The following is a 9,900-nucleotide window of genomic DNA, read 5'->3' on the forward strand; positions in this document are numbered from 1 at the left end:
AGGCGGGTGGGGGTCCAAGGAGAGGGGCGGGGTGGGGGCAGGGGGCTGTGAAATCCAGGCCCCCCCGGAACCAGAGCTTAGGGGATTTGGGAGAGGCAATCCCCTAAGCCCCATTGTTCCCTTACTGCCTCCCCCGGATGTGGGGGGGGGGGGCGGAAAAGCCAGGCGGGGGATTAGCCACGTCCATCCCACTGCCCCTGTATCCCGGCTACAAGCGCGGCCCTGGGGGGGGGGGGGATTGGCCAGAGGGATGAGTTGCATGGGAGGGGAGACACGCCGAAAGGAACCCAGGGGAGCCCAGGAGGAAGGTGCATCACCCTCACCAGGCAGCTTTTGTGTGTGAACTTCCCCCCAAAGGAACCCCCCAAACACACCCCACAGCTCAGGGGCCTGCTGGCCCCTCTGCTCTACACTCTTAGGGCAGCTGGTAGCAATTGCGGGGTGGCTTTGGTGGTTAGAGCAGGGGGGCTGGGAGCCAGGACTCCTGGGTTCTCTCCCCGGCTCTGGGAATGGGGGCTGGTGGTTAGAGCAGGGGGGCTGGGAGCCAGGACTCCTGGGTTCTCTCCCCGGCTCTGGGAGGGGAGTAGGGGTCAGGACTCCTGGGTTCTCTCCCCGGCTCTGGGAGGGGAGTGGGGGTCAGGACTCCTGGGTTCTCTTCCCCGGCTCTGGGAATGGGGGCTGGTGGTTAGAGCAGGGGGGCTGGGAGCCAGGACTCCTGGGTTCTCTCCCCGGCTCTGGGAGGGGAGTGGGGGTCAGGACTCCTGGGTTCTCTCCCTGGCTCTGGGAGGGGACTGGGGGCTGGTGGGTCAGAGCAGGGGGGCTGGGAGCCAGGACTCCTGGGTTCTCTCCCCGGCTCTGGGAGGGGAGTGGGGGTCAGGACTCCTGGGTTCTCTCCCCAGCTCTGGGAGGGGAGTGGGGGTCAGGACTCCTGGGTTCTCTCCGTGGCTCTGGGAGGGGAGTGGGGGTCAGGATTCCTGGGTTCTCTCCTCAGCTCTGGGAGGGGAGTGGGGGCTGGTGGGTCAGAGCAGGGGGGCTGGGAGCCAGGACTCCTGGGTTCACACCCCCTTTTACTGTTGTCAGTAGGAACAGCAGCACAGTCAGCTGCCCCAAAATCTAGGCAAAGCCCTTCTCGGTGTGGGGTGCCTGCCCCCCACCAGCCCTCTGTCTGGATCAGGGCAGTTACCTGTGCTATGGTAGCACCTACAGGTCTTAAGAGAGATCAGGGCCCTGTCGCGCCGGGTGCTGCCCAGACCCACATGGCTAGGTGGCCCATCCCCCAGAGAGCGTAGTCAGAGGGTGAGAGGGGAAACAGAGGCACATCACAGGTCTGAGACCCCTCAGCAGGCCCCAACTCTCCCCTGGTCTCCAGCCCTGGATCCAGCCCTTGGCAGCATCCGTTCCCCTGAGTGAGTGGCCGGGGGGCCAGCTGTGCAGCCTCTTGGCCTGAGCCCCCCACCCCCACCCCATTTGTCCCCGGCCCCCTGGGATTCCCGGCAGCAGAAGGCTCATAAAAGGGGATCACAGCTCCGTCCCAAGAGGGGAGGGGAGGAAGGAGACGCCCGGGGCGGGGAAGGGCCTGGCCTTTCCCACAGCCGGACCCCAGGCCCGGTTCCCAGGCCCACACCTTCCTGCAGCCAAGCGCCAGCCATCAGGGCCTGCCCACGGGGCCATAATGTGCCCTGCAGACCCCGGGGCCCCGGGGGAGTCAGGGAGAACAGCTGCTGCTTGGAAGGCAGAGATAGAAAGATAGATAGATAGATAGGGTGTATGGGGCTAGATGGGGTGTACAGGGTTATACTGACAGATGGACGATGGGGGTGAACAGGGACAGGTAGATGGGGTGTATGGGGATAGATGGGGTGTACAGGGTTATACTGACAGATGGACGATGGGGGTGAACAGGGACAGGTAGATGGGGTGTATGGGGATAGATGGGGTGTACAGGGTTATACTGGCAGACGGACAATGGGGGTGAATGGGGACAGGTAGATGGGGTGTATGGGGATAGATGGGGTGTACAGGGTTATACTGACAGATGGATGATGGGGATGAACGGGGATAGGTAGATGGGGTGTATGGGGATAGATGGGGTGTACGGGGTTATAGTGACAGATGGACGATGGGGGTGAACGGGGACAGATAGATGGGGTGTATGGGGCTAGATGGGGTGTACAGGGTTATACTGACAGACGGACAATGGGGGTGAATGGGGACAGGTAGATGGGGTGTATGGGGATAGATGGGGTGTACGGGGTTATACTGACAGATGGACGATGGGGGTGAACAGGGACAGGTAGATGGGGTGTATGGGGATAGATGGGGTGTACGGGGTTATAGTGACAGATGGACGATGGGGGTGAACAGGGACAGGTAGATGGGGTGTATGGGGCTAGATGGGGTGTACAGGGTTATACTGGCAGACGGACAATGGGGGTGAATGGGGACAGGTAGATGGGGTGTATGGGGATAGATGGGGTGTACAGGGTTATACTGACAGATGGACGATGGGGGTGAACGGGGACAGGTAGATGGGGTGTATGGGGATAGATGGGGTGTACAGGGTTATACTGACAGATGGACGATGGGGGTGAATGGGGACAGGTAGATGGGGTGTATGGGGATAGATGGGGTGTACGGGGTTATACTGGCAGACAGACGATGGGGGTGAATGGGGACAGGTAGATGGGGTGTATGGGGATAGATGGGGTGTACAGGTTATACTGACAGATGGACGATGGGGGTGAACGGGGACAGGTAGATGGGGTGTATGGGGCTAGATGGGGTGTACAGGGTTATACTGGCAGACGGACAATGGGGGTGAATGGGGACAGGTAGATGGGGTGTATGGGGCTAGATGGGGTGTACAGGGTTATACTGGCAGACGGACAATGGGGGTGAATGGGGACAGGTAGATGGGGTGTATGGGGCTAGATGGGGTGTACAGGGTTATACTGGCAGACGGACAATGGGGGTGAATGGGGACAGGTAGATGGGGTGTATGGGGATAGATGGGGTGTACAGGGTTATACTGACAGATGGACGATGGGGGTGAACAGGGACAGGTAGATGGGGTGTATGGGGATAGATGGGGTGTACGGGGTTATAGTGACAGATGGACGATGGGGGTGAACGGGGACAGGTAGATGGGGTGTATGGGGCTAGATGGGGTGTACGAGGTTATACTGGCAGACGGACAATGGGGGTGAATGGGGACAGGTAGATGGGGTGTATGGGGATAGATGGGGTGTACAGGGTTATACTGACAGATGGACGATGGAGGTGAATGGGGACAGGTAGATGGGGTGTATGGGGATAGATGGAGTGTACAGGGTTATACTGACAGATGGACGATGGGGGTGAACGGGGACAGGTAGATGGGGTGTATGGGGATAGATGGGATGTACAGGGTTATACTGACAGATGGACGATGGGGGTGAATGGGGACAGGTAGATGGGGTGTATGGGGATAGATGGGGTGTACGGGGTTATACTGGCAGACAGACGATGGGGGTGAATGGGGACAGGTAGATGGGGTGTATGGGGATAGATGGGGTGTACAGGTTATACTGACAGATGGACGATGGGGGTGAACAGGGACAGGTAGATGGGGTGTATGGGGATAGATGGGGTGTACGGGGTTATAGTGACAGATGGACGATGGGGGTGAACGGGGACAGGTAGATGGGGTGTATGGGGCTAGATGGGGTGTACGAGGTTATACTGGCAGACGGACAATGGGGGTGAATGGGGACAGGTAGATGGGGTGTATGGGGATAGATGGGGTGTACAGGGTTATACTGACAGATGGACGATGGAGGTGAATGGGGACAGGTAGATGGGGTGTATGGGGATAGATGGAGTGTACAGGGTTATACTGACAGATGGACGATGGGGGTGAACGGGGACAGGTAGATGGGGTGTATGGGGATAGATGGGATGTACAGGGTTATACTGACAGATGGACGATGGGGGTGAATGGGGACAGGTAGATGGGGTGTATGGGGATAGATGGGGTGTACGGGGTTATACTGGCAGACAGACGATGGGGGTGAATGGGGACAGGTAGATGGGGTGTATGGGGATAGATGGGGTGTACGGGGTTATAGTGACAGATGGACGATGGGGTGAATGGGGACAGGTAGATGGGGTGTATGGGGATAGATGGGGTGTACAGGGTTATACTGACAGATGGACGATGGGGGTGAATGGGGACAGGTACATGGGGTGTATGGGGATAGATGGGGTGTACAGGGTTATACTGACAGATGGACGATGGGGGTGAATGGGGACAGGTAGATGGGGTGTATGAGGATAGATGGGGTATACAGGGTTATACTGACAGATGGACGATGGGGGGTGAACGGGAACAGGTAGATGGGGTGTATGGGGATAGATGGGGTGTGTGGGGATATACTGACAGATGGACGATGGGGGTGAACGGGGACAGGTAGATGGGGTGTATGGGGATAGATGGGGTGTATGGGGATATACTGACAAATGGATGATGGGGGTGAACGGGGACAGGTAGATGGGGTGTATGGGGCTAGATGGGGTGTACAGGGTTATACTGACAGATGGACAATAGGAGTGAATGGGGACAGGTAGATGGCGTGTATGGGGCTAGATGGGGTGTACGGGGTTACACTGAAGGATGAGGGGGGTGAACGGGGACAGGTAGATGGGGTGTATGGGGATAGATGGAGTGTATGAGGATATACTGACAGATGGATGATGGGGGTGAACAAGGACAGGTGGATGGGGTGTATGGGGCTAGATGGGGTGTACAGGGTTATACTGACAGATGGACGATGGGGGTGAATGGGGACAGGTAGATGGGGTGTATGGGGATAGATGGGGTGTATGGGGATATACTGACAGATGGACGATGGGGGTGAACGGGGACAGGTAGATGGGGTGTATGGGGATAGATGGGGTGTATGGGGATATACTGACAGATGGACGATGGGGGTGAACAGGGACAGGTAGATGGGGTGTATGGGGATAGATGGGGTGTATGGGGATATACTGACAGATGGATGATGGGGGTGAACGGGGACAGGTAGATGGGGTGTATGGAGCTAGATGGGGTGTATGGGGTTATACTGACAGATGGACAATAGGAGTGAAGGGGGACAGGTAGATGGCGTGTATGGGGCTAGATGGGGTGTACGGGGTTACACTGACGGATGATGGGGGTGAACGGGGACAGGTAGATGGGGTGTGTGGAGCTAGATGGGGTGTATGGGGTTATACTGACAGATGGACAATAGGAGTGAAGGGGGGCAGGTAGATGGCGTGTATGGGGCTAGATGGGGTGTACGGGGTTACACTGACGGATGATGGGGGTGAACGGGGACAGGTAGATGGGGTGTATGGGGATGGATATCTAGAGGGGGCTGTTGTGTGGGGGTCCATTTCAGTAATGCCCAGCGGGAATTGCTGTAACTGTCCAGTCCACTTGTGAATCTGGCTGAATTCTTTGTCTCGGTGCGTTCCAGTGGCAGAGAGTCCCGCAGGTTCGCTGGTCCAGGGGGCAAAGATCAGCTTTCAGCGTGGCACCTTCCTGCGACCCTGAACATCCCTGAGCTCTGGCGAACAAACGGTGGGAAGGAAGGAACTTGTAAGACACAGCAAGATCTCATGGATCAAACAGAGACGAAGGCCAGTTGGGCTCAGGATAGGCCAGAGAACAGCTCCGAATCAGTTCCTGGCTGAACCAGAGCAGATCTTTCAGGAAAACCCCCCATCCCATCTTGATAGAAAAGTTGTCAGTGATGGAGAATCCACCCAGCCCTTGGGATGTTGTCCCTTAATTCCCTGCACGTTTAAAAAAGTTTCCAGTTTGAATTTGACTGGCGCCAGCGTCCAGCCACTGGAGGGTGTTACACGTTGGTCTGCCCGGCTGACGAGCCCCCTGTCAAATTTCTATTCCTTAGGCGGGTCACAAAGTCCTGCCTCCCAGCCATCCCTACTCTAAGCACAACGTCCCAGCTCTAACCACTAGTCCCTACTGCACAGCAAGGGAGAGAACCCAGGAGTCCTGGGTCTTATCTCCCCCGCTCTAACCACTAGACCCCAGAGCTGGGACCAGAATCCGGAAGTCCCATGCTGTCTCTCCATAGGCTTGCTTAGCTATGAATCCCTGACCTATGAACGAGGGGGACAGCTAAGAGAACAGGCTACCAGGCTTCCCAACAGGTTACAAGTCTCAGCAGCTGGCCTGACGGATTCAAGCCAGCTTGGCGGATCAGGGAAACATCAGGAATTTTGAAGGCACGGGCCAGCTGGACTGGTCGTGGGAGGTGGATAAACTGCTTCATGCATGATGTTGCATTCCTGCCCACCCTGGCTAATAGCCACTGATGGACCTGTCCTCCAGGAACTTCTCAGGTCTTTTCTGAACCCTGTTCTAGCCTCGATCTTCGCAACATCCCCTGGCAAGGGGTTCCCCAGGGTGACTGTGTGTTGTGTGATGAAATATTTCCTTTTGTTCCTTTCAAACCTGCTGCCCGTTCATTTCATTGGGTGACCCCTAGTGCTTGTGTTATGAGACGGGGTAAATAACACTTCCTTATCTACTGTCTCCACACCAGCCATGATTTTATTGACCTCTATCATATCCCCCCTTTGTCGTCTCTTTTCCAGGCTGAAAAGTCCCAGTCTTTTTAATCTCTCCTCATACAGAAGCCGTTCCAGACCCCGAATCATTTTTTGTGGCCCTTTTCTGAACCTTTTCCAATTCTAATATCTCTTTTTTTGACATGGGGCGACCACCCCTGCTCACAGTATTCAAGATGTGGGCGCACCATGGGTTTATATCGAGGCAATAGGATATTTTCTGTCTTTCTTAATGGTTTCTAATATTGTTCAGTTTTTTTTGACTGCCGCTGCACCCTGAGCGGATGATTTCAGAGAACTGTCCACAGTGACTCCAAGATCTCTTTCCTGGGTGGTAACCGCTAATTCAGACGCCATCATTTTATAGGGATAGCTGGGATTCTGTTTTCCAATGTGCATTATTTTGCATTGCTGAACAGTGAATTTAATCGGCCATTCATTTGCCCAGTTCCCCAGTTTGGGGAGATCCCTTTGGTCTGCTTTGGACTTGACCTGTGAGCCATTTACGCCTTGTCGGGGAACAAAGCTCTCCAAGGCAGTGGCTGGAAGAATTTTATTCAGTGACTGAATGCCGGGGTTCAGGCCTGGTTAGCTACTAGTCCGGGTATGTATTCGTGTGTCTGTGAATGGGTGGATATGGCAGTGGACGACGCGCCTGGCTTTCCTCCCGGCCGGGCCCCCATGAGAAACTTCTCGTCTCGCTAGTCTTTGAGCTGGGGGCCCTCCCCCACCGGGCCTCACACCTCGGTTTTACGACACTGGGAAGTCCAGCCCGTGGCAGGTTCCCACGAGACACAAGCCGCCCTGGGCTGCAACAAAGGGTAATAAATAGCTCAGGCCTGCCGACAACCCCCTCCACACACACACTCGAGTCAGCGGGGGGCATTGCTCTGACCCCACAGCAAAGGGGCCCCGTTGGCTGGAGTTGCTCCTGATTTTCACTGGGGTGAGTGAGGGGGAATTGGCCCCCTTGACCCCAAAGGACCACGGTGACTCAGTAATGTGATGGGATAAGATATTGGCCATACCGTGGGCAACACATATCAGCCCGACCTACAATCCAGCAGGGCCAGACCCCAGCTGGTGTCAATGGGCATCTTGCCATTGGAGTCAATGGGGCCAGATCCCAGCTAGGGTCAATGAGTGTCTCTGCATTGGAGTCAATGGGGCCAGACCCCAGCCAATGTCAATGGGCATCTCGCCATTGGAGTCAATGGGGCCAGATCCCAGCTGGTGTCAATGGGCATCTCGCCATTGGAGTCAATGGGGCCAGATCCCAGCTAGGGTCAATGGGCATCTCGCCACTGGAGTCAATGGGGCCAGATCCCAGCGGGTGTCAATCAGCAATAGCTCCACTGTGGCCAGATTTACACCAGCCACGGGGTTGCCCCAAGCTTTCCAAGGTTAATTCCAGCCTCCCCATGGAGACTTCCTGACCCATTAGCTTGACAATGGCCTCCCCACCTCCTCCCCTGCACCACCCTCTTGCATATTCGCTGCATCTTCTGTCATGCGTGAGAGGCCCCTGGCACCTCGACTAATGCCCACAGCTGGTGCTCAGGGCCACAACATATCCCAGGCAGGGAATTTTCCCTCCATTGCGAAGTGGGGCCCTGGGGATAAGTTGGGGCTCAGAGGACCAGGGTGGGGGGATTTGGACCAACAAAGAGCTTTCCCACAGTAGCCAGTTTGCTTGCTTGATTTCAACCCCCTAGTGTGGTAAAATCCAGCTTGGTTTAAAAAAAAAAAATCTACTGTCCGGTGAAAGCAGCTGCAAGGTTTGTATGTGATCTGTGTCTACACTCCTGCGCTCCTGGTGTGAATCTGGAGTTATTCCACTGGAATCACTGGGGCTGTAACACCCCTCGCTCACCCCTGCTGTAAATCAGGAGTCACATCACTGGGGCCGTTTCACTCCCCGCTCACCCCTGGTGTAAATCAGGAGTCACATCACTGAGGCCGTTTCACCCCTGGTGTAAATCAGGAGTCACTTCACTGGAATCGCTGGGGCCGTTTCACCCCTCACTCACCCCTGGTGTAAATCAGGAGTCACATCACTGAGGCCGTTTCACCCCTGGTGTAAATCAGGAGTCACTCCACTGGAATCACTGGGGCCGTTTCACCCTCCGCTCACCCCTGGTGTGAATCAGGAGTCACTCCACTGGGGCCGTTTTAACCCTCGCTCGCCCCTGGTGTCACTCCAGTGGGGGCAAATTCACCCCTCACTCCTGCTGGTGTAAATCAGGAGTGACACTTTGTCAGTGGTTTGCGGGCCTGTTCATGAGAGTCACCCCACTGGTTTCGGGGGGAGGATACCCAGGAGGAATGGCTGCCTGGATGGGGAGGAGAGGCTGGGCTGTGGGGTGGCCATGGAAGTTGGGCAGTGGAGTCCGGGGTGACAGGAATTTGGGGCTGGGAACTGCTGGGTTGTAGGGATGGATGGGGTGAGGGAGATGGGCATAGGTGTGGGGCAACAGGGGGCTGAGGAGAGATGAGCATGGGGTGGGGCAATGGGGGGTTTGAGGGGAAGTGGGGGTCGGGTCAAGGACGGGTCTGGATTGGGGGGTCAGGGTTGTAGCAACGTTCTCTGGGAAGGCTTTATGGAAGTTGGGGGTCAGGACTGTAGGGGAGTCGGGGGAGGGGTATGAAAATTGGGGGTCAGAGCTATAGGGATTGGGGGAGGGGTTGGAAAGTTGGGGTCAGGGCTATAAAGAAGTGGGGGAGGGAAGTTGGGGGTCAGGGCTGCGGGGAAGTGGGTGCAGGGGCAGGCTGGGGGTCAGGGCTGTGGGGAAGGGGAGGGGGAGGGAAGTTGGGGGTCAGGGTTATGGGGAAGGGGTGCAGGGGCAGGTTGGGGGTCAGGGATGTGGGGAAGGGGAAGGAAGTTGGGGGCCAGGGCTGCGGGGAAGGGGGATCAGGGGCAGGTTGGGGGTCAGGGCTGTGGGGAAGGGGAGGGAAGTTGGGGCCAGGGCTGTGGGGAAGGGGTGCAGGAGCAGATTGGGGGTCAGGGCTGTGGGGAAGGGGAGGGGGAGGGAAGTTGGGGGTCAGGGCTGTGGGGAAGGGGAGGGAAGTTGGGGGTCAGGGCTGCGGGGACGGGGAGGGAAGTTGGGGGTCAGAAGTGCAGGGAAGGGGGATCAGGGGCAGGTTGGGGGTCAGGGCTGTGGGGAAGGGGAGGAAAGTTGGGGGTCAGGGCTGCGGGAAGGGGAGGGGGAGGGAAGTTGGGGTCAGGACTGAGGGGAAGGGGTGTGGGGGCAGGTTGGGGCTCAGGGCTGTGAGGAAAGGGAG

This window comes from Gopherus flavomarginatus, chromosome 23 (genome assembly GCF_025201925.1).
Source record: "Gopherus flavomarginatus isolate rGopFla2 chromosome 23, rGopFla2.mat.asm, whole genome shotgun sequence".
NCBI classification, from domain to species: Eukaryota; Metazoa; Chordata; order Testudines; family Testudinidae; genus Gopherus; species Gopherus flavomarginatus.